The sequence below is a fragment of the Pan troglodytes genome, chromosome 11, assembly GCF_028858775.2.
Source record: "Pan troglodytes isolate AG18354 chromosome 11, NHGRI_mPanTro3-v2.0_pri, whole genome shotgun sequence".
Taxonomy (NCBI): Eukaryota; Metazoa; Chordata; class Mammalia; order Primates; family Hominidae; genus Pan; species Pan troglodytes.
In genome coordinates this window covers 66,883,302-66,904,897 of record NC_072409.2, presented here as the reverse complement: position 1 = coordinate 66,904,897, position 21,596 = coordinate 66,883,302, and the positions used below count along the sequence as shown (strand labels likewise).

Sequence of the window (21,596 nt, the reverse complement as noted above, 5' to 3'; positions counted from 1 at the left end):
GTCATACTTCATTTACTGCAGAGATGGCATTTTTATGTCCATAACCTCTGAATTATAATTTTGAAGAAGGCACTGAGGTAGGATTACATTTATTTCACCCATAGTTATTAAAGCAAATAATTTCATGAGCTTCATAAATAACTATAAATTATTTCAAAGAAAAATTTCTTAACTCATTGTTTAGATTTAAGGCAGATAAGTGACACATTTTTTATCATATCTTCTTTTTTTCTGAGACAGAGTCTGGCTCTGTCACCCAGGCTGGAGTGTGGCACAATCTTGGCTCACTGCAACCTCCATCTCCCAGGTTCAAATGATTCTCCTGCCTCAGCCTCCCAAGTAGCTGAGATTACAGGTGCCCACCACCACACCCAGCTAATTTTTTGTATTTTTAGTAGAGACAGGGTTTCACCATGTTAGCCAGGCTGGTCTTGAACTCCTGACTTCAAGTGATCCACCCGCCTCAGCCTCTCAAAGCGCTGGGATGACAGGCGTGAGCCACTGCACCCAGCCAGATCATATCTTCTTAATTCCTAAGTATCACAAACAAGCTTTTTCATCTTATTCAAAACTTAAAATTAAAAGAAGAATTTATGCCATAGTGTTAGTTAAATACATAGTGAGACTGGAGAGTTCCGTGGATCCCTTCGTGGGACTTGCAACAGGGGTGTGGCTCGCTTACTCAGCCCCCCACTCAAACCCCTTGCAGGAGGGGGAGCGTGGAGGCAAGCAGGTGCCAAGGCTGGGGCAAGCACTTCTGGGCTCTGGCCCTATGGCAGCATCTAGGGGTGTGTTACAATTAATGCTCTTTTAGCAGTTGCCATTCATGGATGGCTAAGTGTTAACTGGCTCAGAGGAGAGTCAGCACGACAGCATTTTACTCTCTGCCCTCTTGGTATCCTGGTCCTTGTCTGGCATCCAGGAAGAATCAGGTCACATGGACTTGAAGGATGGTGAATGCAGAGGTTTTATTGAGTGAAGGAGGTGGCTCTTAGTGGGATGGGCAGCTGGAAAGGGGATGGAGTGGGAAGATAATCTTCCCCTGGAGTTCGGCCGTCCCCGGCCAAACTCATCTCGACAGTCAGATGCTTCTTCTCTTCTTTCCTTCTCTGCCATGACACTCTGCTTGTCTGTAAGTGGAATTTGAGGTTTTTATGGGTATGGGATGGGGGGTATGATGGGCCAGGGTAGTTTTGGAAAAAGCAACATTGGAGTGGGAAAACAGGGATGTGAAGTTCTCATTTAGGGCTGTGGGCCCAGGCTTGTGGGTAGGGCCTTTGCCAGGGAACTGCCCTCTTCTATTCAGTATTTCCCTGCCTCCTGTCCATATCAATAATAGTTGGCTGCTGCTTCAGCCCCTGTGATTACCAGGAAGCATGAGAGCAATCTTGGCAGTGGAACAAAAAAACATTGAATAATGATTTATGGGCACACCATACAAAATCACAATGGAAAGACAAACAGGAAGTCTCAGGGTTTTGGGTTTTTCTTGTGTTTTCTGGGGATGGAGGGGGCCCAAGCGTTGTGTAATTAGTTGTCAATAACTTCCTTTGTGAATTCTACATGTGGAAGATCTGTTTCACATGTGCTTTGGCATTGAATAGTTATTTTATTGATGCTTTGTTAAAACAAAGATAGAATCCCATTTTATATCTGGTTATGTAAATAGAAAACTGTACACACTGCCCTACTCTTGCTTTTCATGGGAGGGAAAATGGCTTCCCTCTACCCTTCTAGGTTCTTTGGCTAGGCCATGAATTAAATTGACAGATGATAAATTAACAAAAGAAAAATCATCTTAATTACATATGTATGCATAGGACTCTGACAAATATGTGAGACTTAATTCCAGCTCCCACTAGCCATCCTGTCCCACCTAAGGTGGGGGGAAAAATCCAAGGGGCAGAGACAGTTTGTGAAGTTCACCGTCGAGGTCAGGTGTGGTGACTCATGCCTGTAATCCCAATACTTACCAAGACTGAGACAAGTGGATTGCTTGAGCCCAGGAATTCAAGACCAGCCTCAGCAACATGGTGAAACTCTGTCTCCACAAGAAATACAAAAATTAGCCAGGTATGTGGTGAGTGCCTGTAGCCCCAGCTACACAGGAGGCTGAGGTGGAAGTATCACCTGAGCCTAGGAAATCAAGGATCAGTAAGTCATGATCGTGTCACTGCACTCCAGCCTGGGCAACAGAATGAGACTCTGTCTCAAGGAAAAAAAAAAGTTCACAGCTAAAGGGCACATAAAGGCTTACTAAATGACTCAGACCTAATTATAGTGCCAGAGGCATTTAAAGGAGAGCAACTCCATCTTGAATACGAGCTACGTAAAATAAAGCCCAGACCTGCTTGGCTGCCATCCCAGGAGGTTAGGCATTCTTATTCACAGGATAAGACTGGAGGTCAACAGGACTGGTATCACATGTCAGAGGTTGTAAAGACCCTACTGATGAAACAGGATGTGGTAAAGAAGCCAGCCAAAACCCACCGAAACCAAGATGGAGATGAAAGTGACCTCTGGTTGTCCTCACTTCTCATTATATGTTCGTTATAATGCATTAGCATGCTAAAAGACACTCCCACTAGCACCATGACAGTTTACAAATGCCATGGCAACTTCTGGAAATCACCCTACATGTTCTAAAAAGGCGAGGGACCCTCAGTTTCTGAAACTCTTCATCCTTTTTCTGGAAAACTCATGAATAATCTACCCCTTGTTTATCATATAATCAAGAAATAACCATAAAAATAGTCAACCAGCAGCCCTCTGGTTGCTCTGCCTATGGAATAGCCATTCTTTTGTTTCATTACTTCTCTTTAAACTTGCTTTTTACTTTACTATGTGGACCACCCTGAATTATTTCTTGCATGACATCTAAGAACCCTCTCTTGGGGTCTGGACTGGGACTGCTTTCTGGTAACGATAGGACCATAGAACGCTTCTCCTCCCCTCAAACCTTACCAGCACATCACTAAAGGTGTACTTTTTGTTGTTTTGTTGAAAGGTGTCATTCAGCAAAAAATGACAAGGCACACTAAAAGGCAAAACAGAATTTGAAGAGACTGAGGATGCATCAGAATCAGACTAGATATGGCAGTGATGTTGATATTACCAGATTGTGAATTTAAAACAACTATGATTAACATAGTTAAGGTTCTAATTGAGAAAGTAGGCAGAATTCAAGAACAGACAGTCAATATAAGCAGAAAGATGGAAATTCTAAGTAAGAATCAAAGACAAATGTTAGAAATCAAAAACATTGTAACAGGACTGAAGAATGCCTTTGATGGGCTTATTAGTAGATTGCACATGGCTGAGGAAAAAATCACTGATCTTGAGAATGTGTCAATAGAACCTTCCAAAACTGAAAAGCAAAGAGAAACAAAAAAGACTGGACAAAAAAACCCAGAATATCCAAGAACTGTGAGACAAGTACAAAAGGTGTAGCATACATGTTATGGGAATTCCAGAAGGAGAAGAAAGATAGAAAAGTATAGAAGAAATATTTTAAGCAATAAAGACATGAGACTTTCCACAAATTAATGTCAGACATCAAACTACATATGCTGGAAGCTCAGAGTACATCCAGCAGGATAAATGCCAAACAAACAAACAAACAAACAAACAAAACCCTAGGCATATCATATGCAAACTGCCAAAAATCAAAGACAAAGAAATATCTTGAAAGAAGCCACAGGAAAAAACACTTTACCTATAGAGGAGAAACATAAAATTTACAACCAACTTCTCCTCAGAAACCACACAAGCAAGAAGAGTGTTCTATTTTTCTGTAATTTCATCTTAACATCTCTTTCTGGAGAATGGCAGTAAACTCCTGTCCTCTCTCACATGGCTCCAGGAGATTTGGTTGTGAATATTTACAATGTGTCTTTCATGAGATACTTCTTTAGCCTGACAAACAGCTGGATGTCTAAGTGTCTGACCTGTGACCAGGTGTCCCACTCACAGGAAACTTGTTTATAGTGACAGATATCCTTATGGCTCTTGTCTGACCTGTGTCCAGTTTATTTCTACCAAAATAGCCATTCTTCAGAAAAGCCCTGGCCAGGAAAGAAGTTAGGTTTAGATGTGTCATTCAGCTGAGACACAAAGAAAGTAATTCAAACAAAACATGAAATAACACAAGTAGTATATTACTTTCAGATCCCAGAGAGAAGACAGCAGCATGCCCCATGGGGCCAACAGGAAGTAGGGAGCTATTTGGGACGTGTACACTCAATCAGCAGGCAAGGAGCAAGAGAGAGAATGAGGAACCCATGGGCTGAAGCCTTTATTGGGGTCTAGGGCATTATCCAGGCAGGTTTCCCTTGGGAAGTTCTAATTAGTGGGTTTAGAGGAAGTAGATACAAGTTCATGAAATCATGCTGTGACTGAGAAGTGGTCACTGTGGCATATCTGCACAATCAGTGCAGTAGGGGGTTCAGCAAGGTGAGTCAAGTAGGTTGTATCTAGCTGTCTGATAGGGAGGTGGTCACCAGGAAGCAGTCGTATAAAGCAGATATCTGGATCAACCCCACTGAGGAACTGGGATGAAGTAGAGAACCAGAATCTGTGTCAACGGTGACTAAGGCCTGCTTCCAATATGAGAAAATTAAACCTGTGTTCAAAATGGATGCTGAGGCAACATAAAATTGTAAGAAATCACTACAAAGAGAGTGAAGTGAAATATTTAAAGTGGTGAGAGAAAAAAACTCCCAACTAGAATTGTGTATCCTGTGAAATTCTTCTTCAAAAGTGAAGTAGAAATAAAGACTTTCTGAGACCAACAAACACTAAGGAAATTTGTTGCTAGTAGATCTGCCTTGTAAGAAATATTAAGGAAATTCTTCACATAGAAGAAAAATAATGTAGGTCAGAAATGTGGATCTACACAGGGAAAGATAGAGTATCAGAGAAGAATAAGTTAAGGTAAATAAAAACTTAAAAAATTTTTAATTGGTCTAACATAACATTTTGTTTCAAATAATAATGGCAAAATGTATTTGATTGGGTGTATATACATATACTTATGCTTATGTATGCTTCTGCTCACTAAGAAAATGTAAGCATTCATTAAGTGAAATGCACTACACAATAATACCAGGGACAGGAGGGAAGACTTAAAAATATTTTGTTATTATAAAGTACTTGCACTACCTATAAAGCAGTATAGTGTTAACTGAAAGTGGACTTCAGTTAGTTGTAAATGTATATTGCAAACTGTATAGCAACCAAAAAATTATTTTTTAAAAGAAGCATACTTGGCCAGACATGGTGGCTCATGCCTGTAATCCCAGCACTTTGGGAGGTCAAAGTGGGCAGATCACTGGAGGCCAGGAGTTTGAGAACAGCCTGGCCAACATGGTGAAACCTTGTCTCTACTAAAAATACAAAAATTAGCTGGGTGTGGAGGCATAGGCCTGTAGTCCCAGCTACTCAGGAAGCTGAGGTAGGAGAATCGCTTTAACCCGGGAGGTGGAGGTTGCAGTGAGCCAAGATCATGCCACTGCACTCCAGCCTGGGCCACAGAGCAAGACTCTGTTAAAAAAAAAAAGTATAATTGATGAGTTAAAAAGGGAGAGAAAATGAAATCATATAAAATGCTCAATTAAAATCACAAATGGGCTGAGTGCATTGGGTCACACTTATAATCCCAGCACTTTGGGAGGCTGAGGCAGGTGGATGGCTTCAGCCCAGGATTTCAAGACCAGCCTAGGCAACACAGCGAGATACTGTCTCTACAAAAAATACAAAAATTAGCCAGGCATGGTGGCATATGTGTGTAGTTTCAGCTATGGGGAAGGCTGAGGCAGGAGGATCACTTGAGCTCAGGAGGTTAAGGCTGCAGTGAGCCATGATCATGCCACTGCACTCCAGCCTGGGCAACAGAGTGTGACCCCGTCTCAAAAGATAATAATAAAAAATTTCAAAAACAAACAAAAAAAACCCCCAAAATGGCAGGGAAAAAGTGGAAGTCAAAAACAGGAACAAGGAATAAAGACAATGAATAGAAAAGAGTGACAAATATTGTAAATATTCATCCATTTATATCAATAATCACTTTAATATCAATGGTCTAAATACACCAATTAAAATACAGAGATTGTCAGAGTGGATTAAAAAACAAGACTCAACTATATGTTGTCTATGTAGAAACCCACATTAAATGTAAAGACATATATAGATTAAAAGTAAAGGGATGGAGAAAGATATTCCACACTAACACTAATCAAAAGGGAGTGGGAGCAGCTATATTTATTTCTAACAGAGCAGACATCAGAGTAAGGAAAATTATCAGGGATAAAGCATGGCATTATATAATGGATAAAGGGCTCAATTTTCAAGAAGACATAACAATCCATAGTGTATATGTGCCTAACAACAAAGTTGTAAAATATGTGAGGCAAAAACTGATAGGAATACAATGAGAAACAGATGAATCCACTGTTATACTTGGAGACTACAGTATCTCTCTAACAGAACTCAACAGCACCATCAATGGGGTATAATTGACATTTCTAGACTGCTTTACCCAACAATAGCAGAATACACATTCTTCTCAGACTCAAACGGAACAAGATAGATAACATTCTGGGTCCTAAAACACACCTTAAAAAATGTTATTAGTTTTTTATTTTTTTAAACTTTTTTTATTATTTAAAAATAGAGACAAGGTCTTGCTATGTTGCCCAGGCTAGTCTTGAACTCCTGGGCTGAAATAATCTGCCTGCCTTGGCCTCCCATAGTGCTGGGATGACACGCCTGAGCCACCGCACCCAGCCTTAACAAATTTTATTTTAATTAATTAATTAATTAATTAATGTTTTTGAAGAGAGTTTTGTTCTTGTCACCCAGACTGGAATGTAATGGCACAATCTCAGCTGACTGCAACCTCTGCCTCCTGGGTTCAAGCGATTCTCCTGCCTCGGCCTCCAGAGTACCTGGGATTACAGATGCCTGCCACCATGACAAGCTAATTTTAGTATTTTTAGTAGAGATGGGGTTTCATCATGTCGGTCAGGCTGGTCTCCAACTCCTGACCTCTGGTGATCCACCCACCTCGGCCTTCCAAAGTGCTGAGATTACAGGCATGAGCCACCGTGCCCAGCCCAAATTTTAAATATTATAAATCATCCAATATATTATTTCAGGTCACAGTGGAATTAAACTAGAAACCAGTAACAGAAAGATAGCTAGAAAATCCCAAAATACTTGGAAATTAAACCATACTCTAAATAACACATTGGTCAAAGAAGAAATCTCAAGAAAAATTTTAAAATATTTTGAAGTAAATTAAAATAAAACCACAACTTATCAAAATTTGTGGATGCAGTGAAAATAGTACTTAGAGGGAAACTTAGGGCATTGAATGCATATATTGGATAGGAAAAAATATCTAAAATCAGTCATCTAAGCTTCCACTTTAAGAAACTAGAAAAAAAAAGGGCAAATTAAATCCCAAGCAAGCAAACGAAAAGAAATAATAAAAATTAGACCAGAAATCAATAAAAATCAGCCAGGTGCGGTGGCTCATGCCTGCAATTCCAGCACTTTGGGAGGTCGAGGCAGGTGGATCACCTGAGGTCAGCAGTTCGAGACCAGCCTGGGCAACGTGGTGAAATTCCGTCTCTACTAAAAACACAAAAATTAGCAGGGCATGGTGGCACCCGCCTGTAATCCCAGCTACTCAGGAGGCTGAGGCACGAGAATCACTTGAACCCAGGAGGCAGAGTTTGCAGTGAGCCGAGATTGCACCACCGCACTCTGGCCTGGGTGATACAGCAACACTCTGTTCACCTCCCCACAGTCCAAAAAAGAAATCAATAAAAATAAAAACAGAAAATCAATAGAGAAAATAAATGAAACCAGATGCAGTTTCTTTGATAAAATCAATAAGCCTCTAGCCAGGCTAACCAAGAAAAAAAGGGAGACACACACACAACTTAATAACATCAGAAATAAGAGAGGGGACATCACTACAAATCCTGGGAGCACTATAAGAATCATAAAGAAATATGAAACTCTCTATGTCTACAAATCTTATAATTTAAGTAAAATAGACTAATTCCTTAAAGACACGTTCGCCAAAACTCACGCAGAAGAAATATACATTCTGAATAAGTCTATATTTATTAAAGAAATTGAACAATTATAACCGTCGAAAACAAAAAACACCAGGCCCAGATAAATTCACCAGTGAATTCTTCTAAATATTTAAGAAAGAAATCATACTAATTTTCTATAATCTCTTTCAGAAAATAGAAGTAAAGAGGCCAGGCATGGTGGCCCACACCTGTAATCTCAGCACTTTTGGAGGCTGAGGTGCGTGGATCACTTCAGGTCAGGAGTTTAAGACCAGCCTGGCTAACATGGTGAAACCCCGTCTCTACTAAAAATTACAAAAATTAGCTGGGTGTCATGGCACACTCCTGTAATCCCAGCTACTTGGGAGGCTGAGGCAGGAGAATTGCTTGAACCTGGGAGGCAGAGGCTGCAGTGAGCCAAGATTGTGCCACTCTACACTATAGCCTGGGTGACAGAGTGAGACTCCATCTAAAAAAAGAAGAAGAAGAAAAGAAAATAGAAGCGGAGGAAGTGGTTTCTAACTCATTCTATGAGACCAGCATTATCCTAATACCAAAACTAAAGATATTTCAAGAAAACTACAGACCAGTATCTCATGAATATAGATGCAAAAATTCTGAACAAAATATTAGCAAGTTAAATCTAACAGTGTGTAAAAAGATCCTTTGAACTGAGGCTGCAAGAAAAAAAAATTATATACATGACCAAGGAAATTTATTCCAGGTATGTAAGCCTGGTTCAATGTTTGAAAATTAATGATTAATAATTCATCATTTCAACAGACTGAAAAAGAAAAAAAAGATCATATTAATAGCTGCAGAACAATTATTTGATAAAACCAATACCCATTCATGACAAAAACTCAGCAAATTAGGAATAAAAGGGAACTTCTTCAATAGAATAAAGAACATTTACAAAAACACCCCACAGCTAATGATGAAAAATTAGAAGCTTTCCCAGAGCAGGAGCAGGTCAAAGATTTCCCCTCTTACCACTCCCTTTTAAAATCATACTTGGAAGTCCTAACTAATGCAGTAAGGAAAGAAATAGAAATAAAAGGTATGCAGATTGAGAAGGAAGAAGTAAAGCTGTCTTTGTTTGCAGATGATCTCAACATTTATGTAGAAAATCCATAAGAATAAACCACCACAACAAAAGATTCCTGGAACTAATAAATAAGTATAGCAAGGTTGCAGGATACAAGATTAACACACAAAATTTGATTCCTTTCTGGTATATCAGCAATTAACCAGTGGAATTAGAAACTTAAAACATAATATCAATACCATTTATATTAACACCCCAAAATATGGAATACTTAGGTATGAATCTAACAAAATATGTACAAGATCTATATGAGAAAAACTACAAAACTCTGATGAAATAAATCAAAGAAGGACTAAATAAATGAAGAAGTATTCCATGTTCAAGGATTGGCAATTCAATATTGTTAAGATGTCCGTTCTTCTCAATGCGATCTATAGATTCAACAGAATACCAACCAAATTCCTAGCAAGTTATTTTGTGATATTGACAAACTGATTCTAAAGTTTATATGGAGACACAAAAGACCCAGAATAGCCAACATAATCATGCATGAGTGTTAGTCAGAGGACTGACACTACCTGACTTCACGATTTACTATAAAGCTATAGGATTTACTAAAAGTAATCAAGACATAGTAGTGTTGATGAAAAAGTGGACAAATAGATCAATAGAACAGAACAGAGAGGCAGATATAGAGCCAAATAAATATAGTGAATTTATCTTTCACAAAGGAGCAAAGGAGAAAATGGACAAGAGTGTTCAAGAAATGCTGCTGGAACAACTGGACATCTACATGCAGGAAAAAAAAAAGAATCTAGACATAGACTTTATACTCATGCCCAAAATTAGTTCAAAATGAGAAAAATTATTATAATATATAAATCCTACTTTAGAAATTTGAAGTGTAAATGCAGTGCAGTAGTGTGGCAATAGAGAACACTGACCCAGAAGCTAAAAAAAAAAAAAATTAACTCAAAATGGATCATTTTGTAAAATGCAAAACTATAAAATTCCTAGAAGATAACATAGGAGAAAATCTAGATGACCTTGTGTATGGGAATGACTTTTTATTTTATTTTTTGAGATGGTGTCTTTCTCTGCTGCCCAGGCTGAAGTGCAATGGCACAATCTCAGCTCACTGCAACCTCTGCCTCTGGGGTTCAGATGATTCTGGTACCTCAGCCTCCTGAGTAGCTGGAATTACAGGCATGAGCCACCATGCCCGGCTAATTATTGTATTTTTAATAGAAACTGGATTTTGCCATGTTGGTCAGGATGGTCTCTAACTCCTGGCTTCAAGTGATTCACCTGGCTCAGCCTCCCAGAATTCTGGGGTTACAGTCATGAGCCACTGTGCCTGGCCAGAACTCTTAAAACTCTACAAGAAGAAAGTGAACAACCTGATGATTTTTTCCTTTTTTGAGATGGAGTCTCGCTCTGTTGCCCAGGCTGGAGTGCAGTGGCACAATCTCGACTCACTGCAACCTTCGCCTCCTGGGTTCAAGCAATTCTCCTGCCTCAGCCTCCTGAGTAGCTGGGACTACAGGTGCATGCCACCACACCCGTGAGCCACCACGCCTAGCCAATTTTTCTTTTTTCTTTCTTTTTTTTTTTTTTTTGAGACAGGGTCTTGCTCTGTTGCTTAGGCTGGAGTGCAGTGGCACAATCATGGCTCACTGTAGCCTTGATCTCCTAGGCTCAAGTGATCTTTCTACCTCAGCCTCCCAAGTAGCTGGAACTACAGGCACATATCACCCATGCCCAGCTAATTTTTAAAATATTTTTTGTAGATATAGGGTCTCACTATGTTGCCCAGGCTGTCTTGAACTCCTGGGCTCGAGCAATCTTCCCACCTTGGCCTCCCAAAGTGCTGAGATGAGCCACTGCATCTGGTCTGTTGTTTTTAAATAAGCAAAAGACCTGAACAGACACTTCACCAAAGATGATATACAGATGGCAATAAGCATATGAAAAGATGTTCCACATCATATGTCATCAGAGAAACGCAAATTACCACTCTAGGCCTATTGGAAGGGCCCAAATCCAGAACACTGACCACACCAAATGCTGGCAAGGATGTGCAGCAACAGGAGCTCTCCTTAATTGCTGGTGGGAATGCAAAATGGTATAGTCATTTTGTTACACAGTTTGGCAGTTTCCTATAAAACTAAACATACTCTTACCACATGATCCAGCAATTGTATTATTTGGTATTTACCCAAATTAATTGAAAACCTATATTCACACAAAAACCTGCAGATTGATGTTTAGAGCAGCTTTATTCAGAATTGCCAAAACTTGGAAGCAATCAAGACGTCCTTCAATAGGAGAATAGGAAAATAAACTATGATACATACAGACAATAGAATATTATTCTATGCTAAAAATAAATGAGCCATCAAGCCATGAAGACGTGGAGGAAACTTAACTGCATATTTTTAAGTGAAAGAAGCCAGTCTGAAAATGCTACATCTTTTATAATTCCAACTATGTGTCACTGTGGAAAAGGCAAAACTATGAAGACAGTTAAAAGATCAGTGGTTGTCAAGGATTAGGGGTGAGGGAGGGATGAATAAGCAAAGCACAGAGGATTTTTATGGCAGTGAAAATGCTCTGTATGATACGATAATGGTGGATACAAGTCGGTATTCCTTTGTGTAAACCCATAGAATGTATAACTCCAAGAGTGAACTCTCATGTAAATTACAGACTTGGGGTGATATTACGTCAATGCACATATATCAGTTGTAACATGTACATTCTAGTGCCTAGTGCAGGATGTCTATAGTGAGGAAGCCTGTGTGTGTGTGTGTGTGTGTGTGTGTGTGTGTGTGTGTTGAAGGTCAGGGAGTACATGGGAACTTTCTGTACTTCTCAATTTTTCTGTGAACCTAAAACTGCTTTTTAAAAAAAGTCTACTTAAAGGAAAAAAGTATTGGCAAAACAGAGCTCACTAGCTGGTTTGGCTATTTTTGTAGAACAAACCACCTCAAAATTTGATGACTTGGGTTGGGTCTGGTGGCTCATGCCTGTAATCCCAGCACTTTGGGAGGCTGAGGCGGGCAGATCATCTGAGGCCAGGAGTTTGAGACCAGCCTGGTCAACATGGCAAAACCCCATCTCTAGAAAAAGATACAAAAATTAGCCAGGCATGGTGGTGTACACGCCTGTGATCCCAGCTACTTGGGAGGCTGAGGCAGGAGAATCTTGAACCTGGAAGGTGGAGATTGCAGTGAGCTGAGGTCACGCCACTGCTCTCCAGCCTGGGCCACAGAGCAAGACTCTGTTTAAAAAAAAAAAAAAAAAAAGATGACTTAAAATAATCTATTATTTCAAATTATTTTCTGGGTTGCTTGGGGCTCACCTGAGCAGTATTCCTTCCAGGAGCTCATTTGAGACTGAAATGTCCAGGATACTTCAGGCCTCTCTTCATATATCTCTTTCTCTAGAAGGGTAGCTGGACTTATATCATGCGCAGCTTCTAACAGAGAGCATTCAAAGCCTATCACAGAGTTGCTACAGTTCTCTGTAAGCACACCTTTGAAGTTACACGATATCACTTCTGCCAGATTTTATTGGTCAAATTTCACAACCAGGTCAGTTTTAGTGGGGAGAGGAAATGGGCTTCCCCTCTCAATAAAAGGAGTGAAAAATATTTGGGAGCATTTTAAATTTAGCCTACTATTTTTTATTCAGCTGGTAATAATTTTCCAATCTATACCACCACCCCACTACACACTTTTATTTTTCATCTTCTAAATATATAGTTCATGCTGACACATCAGCAGATTAGACCAATTTTCTAAGTAGCTGTATTATTTTATATATTGGACAGAAAAAAAATTCTAAAATTAAAAAAAATTCCTAAAATGTTATATCATCATTGTGAGAAAAAAGGAGGGAAACACCAGTAATTTTGAAGACAAACTGAAATAATTTTATATGTAATTACTGTTGGTAACACCTATATTTTTGCCATAGCGGTCACATGCCAGAGAACATAAGACAGATGGCTGTCATGGACACTAAAGAATGGTTAATTTCACTATCAGTAAATCCTGCCTTAGAAGGGGAATTACTCAGAACAGAGGTGAAAGTTCATCTCCAGAATCTCAGACGTATTTACTCATTATTCTGAAAAGAGTCCAGTGTCCTAGAAAGTTTTCCTTCTTCTTCATCTCAGAAATTTTTAGCATCTTTATCTCCTATACCATCATTGCACCAAATGTATAATTAAAAACAATTTTTTAATGGGAAAGAAGTCTGAATTCTTCTGCCTATAATTCTAGGTGCTCTTCTCCTTTTTCTCTTTCTCCATTTTCTTCTTCTATAGTGAAACATATATTCAAAGGAAGCATCAAAAAGCATTAACTTTCTAAATTAAGACAGTCTTTTTATCTTTTGTGATTGAGGAAGAAGATAGAATGCAGTAGCCATGCTTCACCAAAGAACCAAATCCAAGCACATGAAGCAATGAGCAGGCCAAACATTTCTGAGTACAGAATCCTCCCGTGTCTAGCACAGGGCCTGATGAACCTCATTCCCTAACTTTCATTTTCCATTTGCAGTTCTTATTTCATGTGTCACCGCAGTTCTAGGTTCATGTCAGTAAAAAGCAAAATTTTAATATGCCATCTTGTGGATGCATGAGGAATGAAATTCTTGTAGTGCTTTTGGTTTTGGTGGTGAGAATTTAACATTGCACTTGCATAGTTTTTCCCCTGTAATACAAGCAATTTTTGCTCAATGCAAAAACAAAAAACAAAAATCAAAAAGCCATACAGGAAATACACAAGGAACAGTAGGTACTCAAATATTTGTGGAGTATAGATTTTTAAAAATTAGTAATCATCACACCCTTGATTTGGAGTGGACCCTATTAAAGCAGCCAGTGAATGAATGGATGAAGGAAGGAATACCTTTTTCTAAAACATTTGATATTGTAGGTAAGCTCTTGGTTTTCAGGCCTGACCTGACATTAGAATCTAATTTTCCAGAGATATTTTTAGTGTCTCATGTGGGTAGAAGTTGACAAAATTTGGTTTACATTCCATATAGGTATAAGAATTGTTTATTAGTACTATTGACAACCTTCCATTTCCATATGTGCGGTGTATTTATTAAACAATCAGGGCTGGGCACGGTGGCTCATGCCTGTAATCCCAGCACTCTGGGAGGCCGAGGCAGGCAGATCACAAGGTCAGGAGTTTGAGACCAACCTGGCCAACAGGGTGAAACCCCGTCTCTACTAAAAACACAAAAATCAGCCGGGCGTGGTGGTGCGTGCCTGTAATGCCAGCTACTCAGGAGGCTGAGGCAGGAGAATCACTTGAACCCAGGAGGTGGAGGTTGTAGTGAGCCGAGATCATGCCATTGTACTCCAGCCTGGGCAACAGAGTGAGACACTGTCTCAAAAAAAAAAAAAAAAAAATCAGCCAAATAAACATTTCATTATGGGTTATTATGAGGCAGCTGCATATAGCAGACAGACCTGGAGATCACTTAACTCTTCCAGAAAAGGTGATCTTAGGTCCATTGTCAAACGGATGGACAGCTTCTCAGCATTTTGTAGACTCTCTGTTTTCTTTTGGGTTTAGTAGGTCGTAGGCTCTCAGTCTGCTTTTTTTTGGTGCAAAATAACAATGTTAGACCAGATGAGTAATTTACAATTTGTGTGCTTCAAAAGGTTCTAAATATTCAAAGCACATTTCATTTAAAAATGTCTTTTATGAATTTAGTTTTCAAAATGTTATTTTAAAATATGTTTTCTGAATTTAATATGATACAACAGTACAAACAGTGATAGGAAGCAAATTCGGATGTAGTTGAGAGTGTTGAAGGAAAACCGGATGTGCTAACCAAAAAATATGCCTCTTTGACAAAAAAATTTTTAAGCTAAGAGCAAGTGGGAGGAAGTAGACACAGGAAAGCTCTCTGCCTCTCCTCTGTTTACCTAGTGGCAGGACACAGATTTACAAAGACAAAGGTGCCCTTCTTCCCTCTCTACCTGGAAGGACAAAAGTTAACCACTGAAGACAACTTTAGCCCTCATCTGGCTGGAGATGGCACAAGAGGAATCTACATTAATAAGCTTTGCTAAGTGGACTTCATCTACCATTATTTTGCCTTCCCACAATTTGCCACCTCCAGAGATTCAAAGTTCTTTTCCTCTGTCTTGTCCTTTCTTTAGAAATGTAGCGTGTTTTTTGTTTGTTTGTTTGAGACAGGGTCTTTCTCTGTCACCCAGGCTGGAGTGCAGTGGCATGATCATGGCTCACTGCAGCCACAACCTCCTGGGCTCAAGGGATCCTCTGGCCTCAGCCTCCCAAAGTGCTGGGATTATAGCAGTGAGTCACTGTGCTGGTCCTTAATGTTCTTTATTGAAGTTTATATAAGCTAGAGGTCTGAGTCACCTCTTTGAGAATTATTCATTCCCTGGGTATCTCCCATATACATATAAAATATACATGATAATAAACATGTGTTTGCTCTTGCTTTGATAATCTGTTTTTTGTTACAGGGGGTCCCTTCTAAGAACGCATTAGGGGTGAGGAAAAAAATTAGTTTTCTTTCTTTACACTGTAAACTTCATTAATGTGTTCTTATTGAGTAAATTTGTACTACATGAAGTAAATTTTATGAGTTTGAACCACAAATACATTTGTGGTTATAAAATAACACTTGTTTTTATGGCATGGTGGTGTACACCTGTAGTTCCAGTTATGCAGGAGGCCAAGGCAGGCAGATGGCTTAATTCCAGGATTTCGAGGCTATAGTGTGCTATGAGCTTGCCTGTGAATAGCCACTGCACTCTAGCCTGGGCAACATAGCGAGATCCCATCTCTAAAATAAATATGTAAATACATAAATAAATAGAACATTATTTATTTTCTATATTGGGCTTTTATGTAGAATTTTACATGTCTGTTTTCCAAGGTAGAATTCTGAAGACACTTACACTCAGCCAGCTTATTTGGACTGTAGTCCGGTTATAATGAATTTTCTATAACAGACCAACAGGTAATCATCATCATAACAGCCAATACAGAAGGCTTACTACACATTACACACTGATTTAGTTACTTCACATGCATTAAGTCTTAAATCTTTCAAATGCTTTATGAGGTGCTATGGTGATTATTTTCTCACAGACAGGAAACTGGTGTAAGAGCCAGAGTCCCCCTTACCTACTATTAAGCTCTATCACCTCTCAGTAGAGCTTAGTAGTTCTGGCTTGTTTACTGCACATCCCTTTCTTGGAAATATGATCACAGGAACTCTCCCTAGCTAGACATTTTTCTTTCCTCTTCTCTGTTTAGTCGATTTACACATGCCCCAAGGCTCCAGCTCAAGTCCCACCTCTCTGGAAGGCATTGTCAAGCATACCTGACTCACAGGGTTCCCTTGCTCTCTGGCCTACTGGTAGCATTGTCTCATGCTAGGAAGCCTGTTTATACGAAGTCCAAAGAGTGAGTTAGAGGAATTGGTAAAGTTCCCTAGGGCTTCTGGGTAGAGAATGTAGAGGCAGGAGCTGAGGAGTGTGATAGGGAGAATCTGTGAACAATGGTTTAGTTTAGACTGATCCTAAGACAGAGGGAAGCACAGCATGACTTTTAGTGTGATTTGATCAGATTGGCATTTGAAAGGTTATTGCAGCACGAAAAAGCAGTAGAGAGAGACTAGTGTCAAATCTAAGGCTGGGAGAATAGAGTTGGCTACACCTGTGCAGGTAAGGGGTCATGGCTTGCATTCAGTGGGAGGAGGGGTAAAAATGGATTGGGAGAGACTTGGTAACTATTTAGGTGTGGAAGGTGTGAACGTTGATGTCAGACTCCAAGTCAGAAATTTTTAGATTAATTATTCAAAAACTAATAGACTCTACTTTTTAGAGCAGTTTTAGGTTGGCAGCTGCTGTTGCTGTATAGTTCTATGGGTTTTGATACATGCATAATGTCATATATTCATGAGGACAGTATCATACAGAATAGTTTCACTGCCCTAAAAATCCCCTGTGCTTCACATTCATCCCTCCCTCTGACCTCCAACTTCCCCAAACCCTGGTAACCACTGATCTGTTTACTGTCTCCATAGTTTTATTCAGAATGTAATATAATTGGAATCATGTGTTATGTAGCCTTTTCAGACTGGCTTCTTTCACTTAGTAATATGCAGTTAAGTTTCCTCTAGGTCTTTTTGTGGCTTGATAGCTCATTTCTTTTTAGCACAGAATAGTATGGCATTATATGGATATACAACAGCTTGTTTATCCCACCTATTGAAGGACATCTCAGTTGCTTCCACGTTTTGGCAATTCTGAATAAAGCTGCTATAAACATCCATGTGAAACAAAATAAAAATAAAATAAAATAGAAATAAAACATCCATTCATCCATTCCATTTGCATTCAGTGGGAGTAGGGGTAAAAATGGATTGGGGTAAAAACAAATAGGTTTTTTTTTTTTTTTTTTAAGAAACTGATGTTTATTTTCCATCAACCATTTTTCCATGTTGCTTAAGAGCCTATGCAAGAACAGCTTAAGACCAGTCAGTGGTTGCTCCTACCCATTCAGTGGCCTGAGCAGTGGGAGCTGCAGACCAGTCTTCCGTGGCAGGCTGAGCGCTCCAGTCTTCAGTAGGGAACTGCTGAATAGGCACAGAGGGCACCTGTACACCTTCAGACCAGTCTGCAACCTCAGGCTGAGTAGCAGTGAACTCAGGAGCTGGAGCAGTCCATTCACCCTGAAATTCCTCCTTGGTCACTGCCTTTTCAGCAGCAGCCTGCTCTTCTTTTTCAATCTCTTCAGGATCTCTGTAGAAGTAGAGATCAGGCATGACCTCCCACGGGTGGTCATAGGAAATCGTGCCACGCATGCGCAGAACTTCCCGAGCCAGCATCTACCACATCAAACCCACTGAGTGAGCTCCCTTGTTGTTGCATGGGATGGCAATGTCCACATAGCGCATAGGAGAATCTGTGTTACACAGAGCAATGGTAGGTAGGTTAACATAAGATGCCTCCGTGAGAGGCTGGTGGTCAGCCCTGGGGTCAGTAACCACAAGAAGCCGTGGCTCCCGGAAGGCTGCCTGGATCTGGTTAGTGAAGGTTCCAGGAGTGAAGCGGCCAGCAATTGGAGTGGCTCCAGTGGCAGCAGCAAACTTCAGCACAGCCCTCTGGCCAGTATTCCTGGAGGATATAACACTGACATCAGCAGGGTTTTCAATGGCAACAATAGCACTAGCTGCCAGCAGAAGCTTCTCCCAGGTCCTCTTCAGATTTATGATATAGATGCCATTACTTTTCCTTTTACAGATGTACTGTTCCATCTGGAAGTCAAGATTGGTGCCACCTAAGTGGGTTCCTGCTGCAAGGAACTTAAGGACATCCTCCTCCTTCATTTGCAGGACATCAAGGGCTCCGGACATTGTGAAAGTTTCCCTTTAAGTTACGACGGGAATCCAGAACAACGCTGTATGGGCCCCTCTGTAGGTAGCGCGGAAAGCAAAAACAAATAGGTTTTTGTGTGGATAAAAGTTTTCACCTCATTTGATTAAATATAAGTGAGCACAATTTCTGGATAACATAGTAAAAGTACGTTTAGTTTTATAAGAAACTGCCATATTATCTTCCAAGGGGCTGTACCATTTTGTATTCCCACCAACAATGAATGAAAGTTCCTGTTGCTCTACATGGTTGCCAGCATTTGGTGTTGTCAGTGTTCTGAATTTTGGCCATTCTAATTGGTATATAGTAGTATCTCATTGTTGTTTTAATTTGTATTTCCCTCACGATATATGATGTTGAACATCTTTTCATATGCTTATTCAGATCTTTTGCTCATTTTTAAATTGAGTTGCTTATTTTCTTATTGCTGAATTTTAAGAATTCTTCAGATTCATTTTTCATTGCTTACTTAGAATAAGCCTTCTTTTCCCTCACAAGCTGCCAGTTCTACTTTCTCTTTAGTCTTACTTGTGATCCTTCTTTCTACAGAGACAACTTAAACCAGAGAAGTGGACTCTTTCCCTACAGGCAGCTGAAAGGATGTGCAAGTGCAGTTCAGAGGGGGAAATAAAAAAACACGTTTTAGAATACTTCCTTGGTTAAAAGCAGTAAGTTTGGCAAAGACACATAGACTCTCAACTCTAGATTTACTGAGAATGCTAGGTAGCATATTTTTGGAGTCAAATGAATAAGAAAAATTATAAATCCTATAGCCTACAGAATAATTATTTGAATTATTTGAAGCATATGCTTTGGCCTCTGAAGCAAGGTGGAGGGGTCTGCTTTGATCAACAGATTGAGTACTTGATGGGAGTTCTTAGAAGTACAGCTCCTGGAGGGTTTATTCTTCAGTCAGAGGGGAGGAGCCATTGAACGCTATTGAGCAGTGGTGGAAAATGATCAGAATTCTTCCTTCTTGGGAGGCCGAGGAAGGTGGATCACTTGAAGCCAGGAGTTCCAGAACAGCCTGGCCAACATGATGAAACCCTGTCTCTATTAAAAATGCAAAAATTAGCCGGGCGTGGTGGCATACACCTGTAGTCCCAGCTACTCGGGAGGCTGAGGCAGGAGAATCACTTGAGCCCGGGAGGTGGAGGTTGCAGTGAGCCGAGATCGCGCCACTGCACTCCAACCTGAGTGACAGAGTGAGACTCTGGTTCAAAAAAAAAAAAAAAAAATTCTTTCTTCTATATCCTATGCTGATAACACAGTAATTACCCATATGACTTGACATGTAAATGGTAGTTTTAAAGATTGGAGCCTGACTGCTCCATCTTAAACATTCTACAAGACTCTCCTTTTTTTTTTTTTAATCTATCTATTTATTTATGTATTATTTATTGAGAAGGAATCTTGCTCTGTCACTCAGGCTGGAGTACAATGGAGCAATCTCGGCTCATAGCAACCTCCGCCTCCTGGGTTCAAGCGATTCTTCCGCCCCAGTCTCCCGAGTAGCTGGGATTACCGGCATTCACTGCCATGCCTGGCTAATTTTTGTATTTTTAGTAGAGACCGAGTTTTGCCATGTTGTCCAGGCTGGTATTGAACTCCTGGCCTCAGGTGATCCACCTGCCTCGGTCTCCCAAAGTGCTGGGATTACAGGCAAGAGCCACTGCGCCCGGCCTATTTATTTTTTTAGTGACCGTGTCTTGCTTTGTCATTAGGCTGGAGTGCAGTGGTTCAATCACAGCTCACTGCTGCCTCAAATTCTGGGGCTCAGGCGATCCTCAGTCCTCAGTTTCCCAAGTAGCTGGGGCTATAGGCACGAGCCACCACCACCTGGCTGAGACAGAGTCTCGCTCTGTTGCCCCGTATGGAGTGCAGTGGCGTGATCTCCAGCTCACTGCAACTGCCGCCAGGTTCAAGCGACTCTCGTGCCTCGGCCTCCAGGGTATCTAGGACCACAGGTGAGCGCCACCACTCCCAGCTAATTTTTGTATTTTTTGTAGAGACGGGGTTTCACCATGTTGCCCAGGCTGGTCTCCAACTCCTGAGCTCAAGTGATCCACCGGCCTCAGCCTCCCAAAGTGCTGGGATTACAGGCATGAGCCACTGTGCCAGGCCCTGGCTGATTTTTAAAATTTTCTTTCTTACTTTCTCCTCTTCTTTTCTTTCCCCTTTCTTTTTTTTTTCTTGTTTCTTTTCTTTTCTTTTTTCTCTCTTTCTTACTTATTTTTATTTTAAAATTTTTGGATAGACGGAAGTCTCCCTATTTTGCCCAGGCTGGTCTTGAACTCCTCAGCTCAAGAGATCCGCTCACCTCGGTCTCCCAGAGTGCTGGGATTACAGGCGTAAGCCACCATGCCCCGCCCATTTTTATACGTTTAGGTTAATGCTTTCCAACAAAGCTGATGAGAGGATTACATGAGACCGTGTGAAAAATACTTAGCATTTTCTCTATTCTTAAAACCACCCCTCCTCATTTACCTCCTATGATTCATTTAATTATTTTATCTCATTTAATTCTCATACCTTCTTGCAACCTAGGGCTTAGTGGAGTAAGACCCAGGGATGATTTATCAAGTTCTCACCTCCAGGCTTTTCTTATTAGGTGTATCACTGCTGATGAAGTTAAAAATATACCATTCTTGCATATTGACTATTTTGAATTAAAAGCACTTGAAAAACAATAGATACAAAAAAATCATTCTGATCTCTTTTCTGTTTCTTAGAAGCAGATGAAATTACCATATGAGAGACATCCTCCCTATATTAGAAGGAATGCAGCACTCTTATTAAGGACGGGAGTCAAGAGTGAGAGAATCCTGTACACACCTTGCTAAAATAACTCTTAAGCCTCTCCAGATAACTTAATTGCTTTTCGCAACTTGCTATTACTACCCTTACTACCGGTATTACTATTATCGTTATTCTCATTATTCTTTGTTTAATTCCGTATAGATAAGTAACTGACCATAATTGCTTCTTTGGGTCCTTCTCTCCCTTCCCTTCCCTTTTC

At 40.2% G+C, this 21,596-nt stretch overlaps 1 protein-coding gene and 1 pseudogene across 4 annotated transcripts in view; both read right to left on the bottom strand.

Annotated features, from left to right (window-relative positions):
- Nucleotides 1–21,596, bottom strand: part of GCNT1 (glucosaminyl (N-acetyl) transferase 1) — a 114,694-nt gene that overhangs the window by 91,338 nt on the left and 1,760 nt on the right. The window lies entirely within an intron of this gene.
- LOC740081 (small ribosomal subunit protein uS2-like) lies at nt 15,880–18,616 on the bottom strand (annotated as a pseudogene).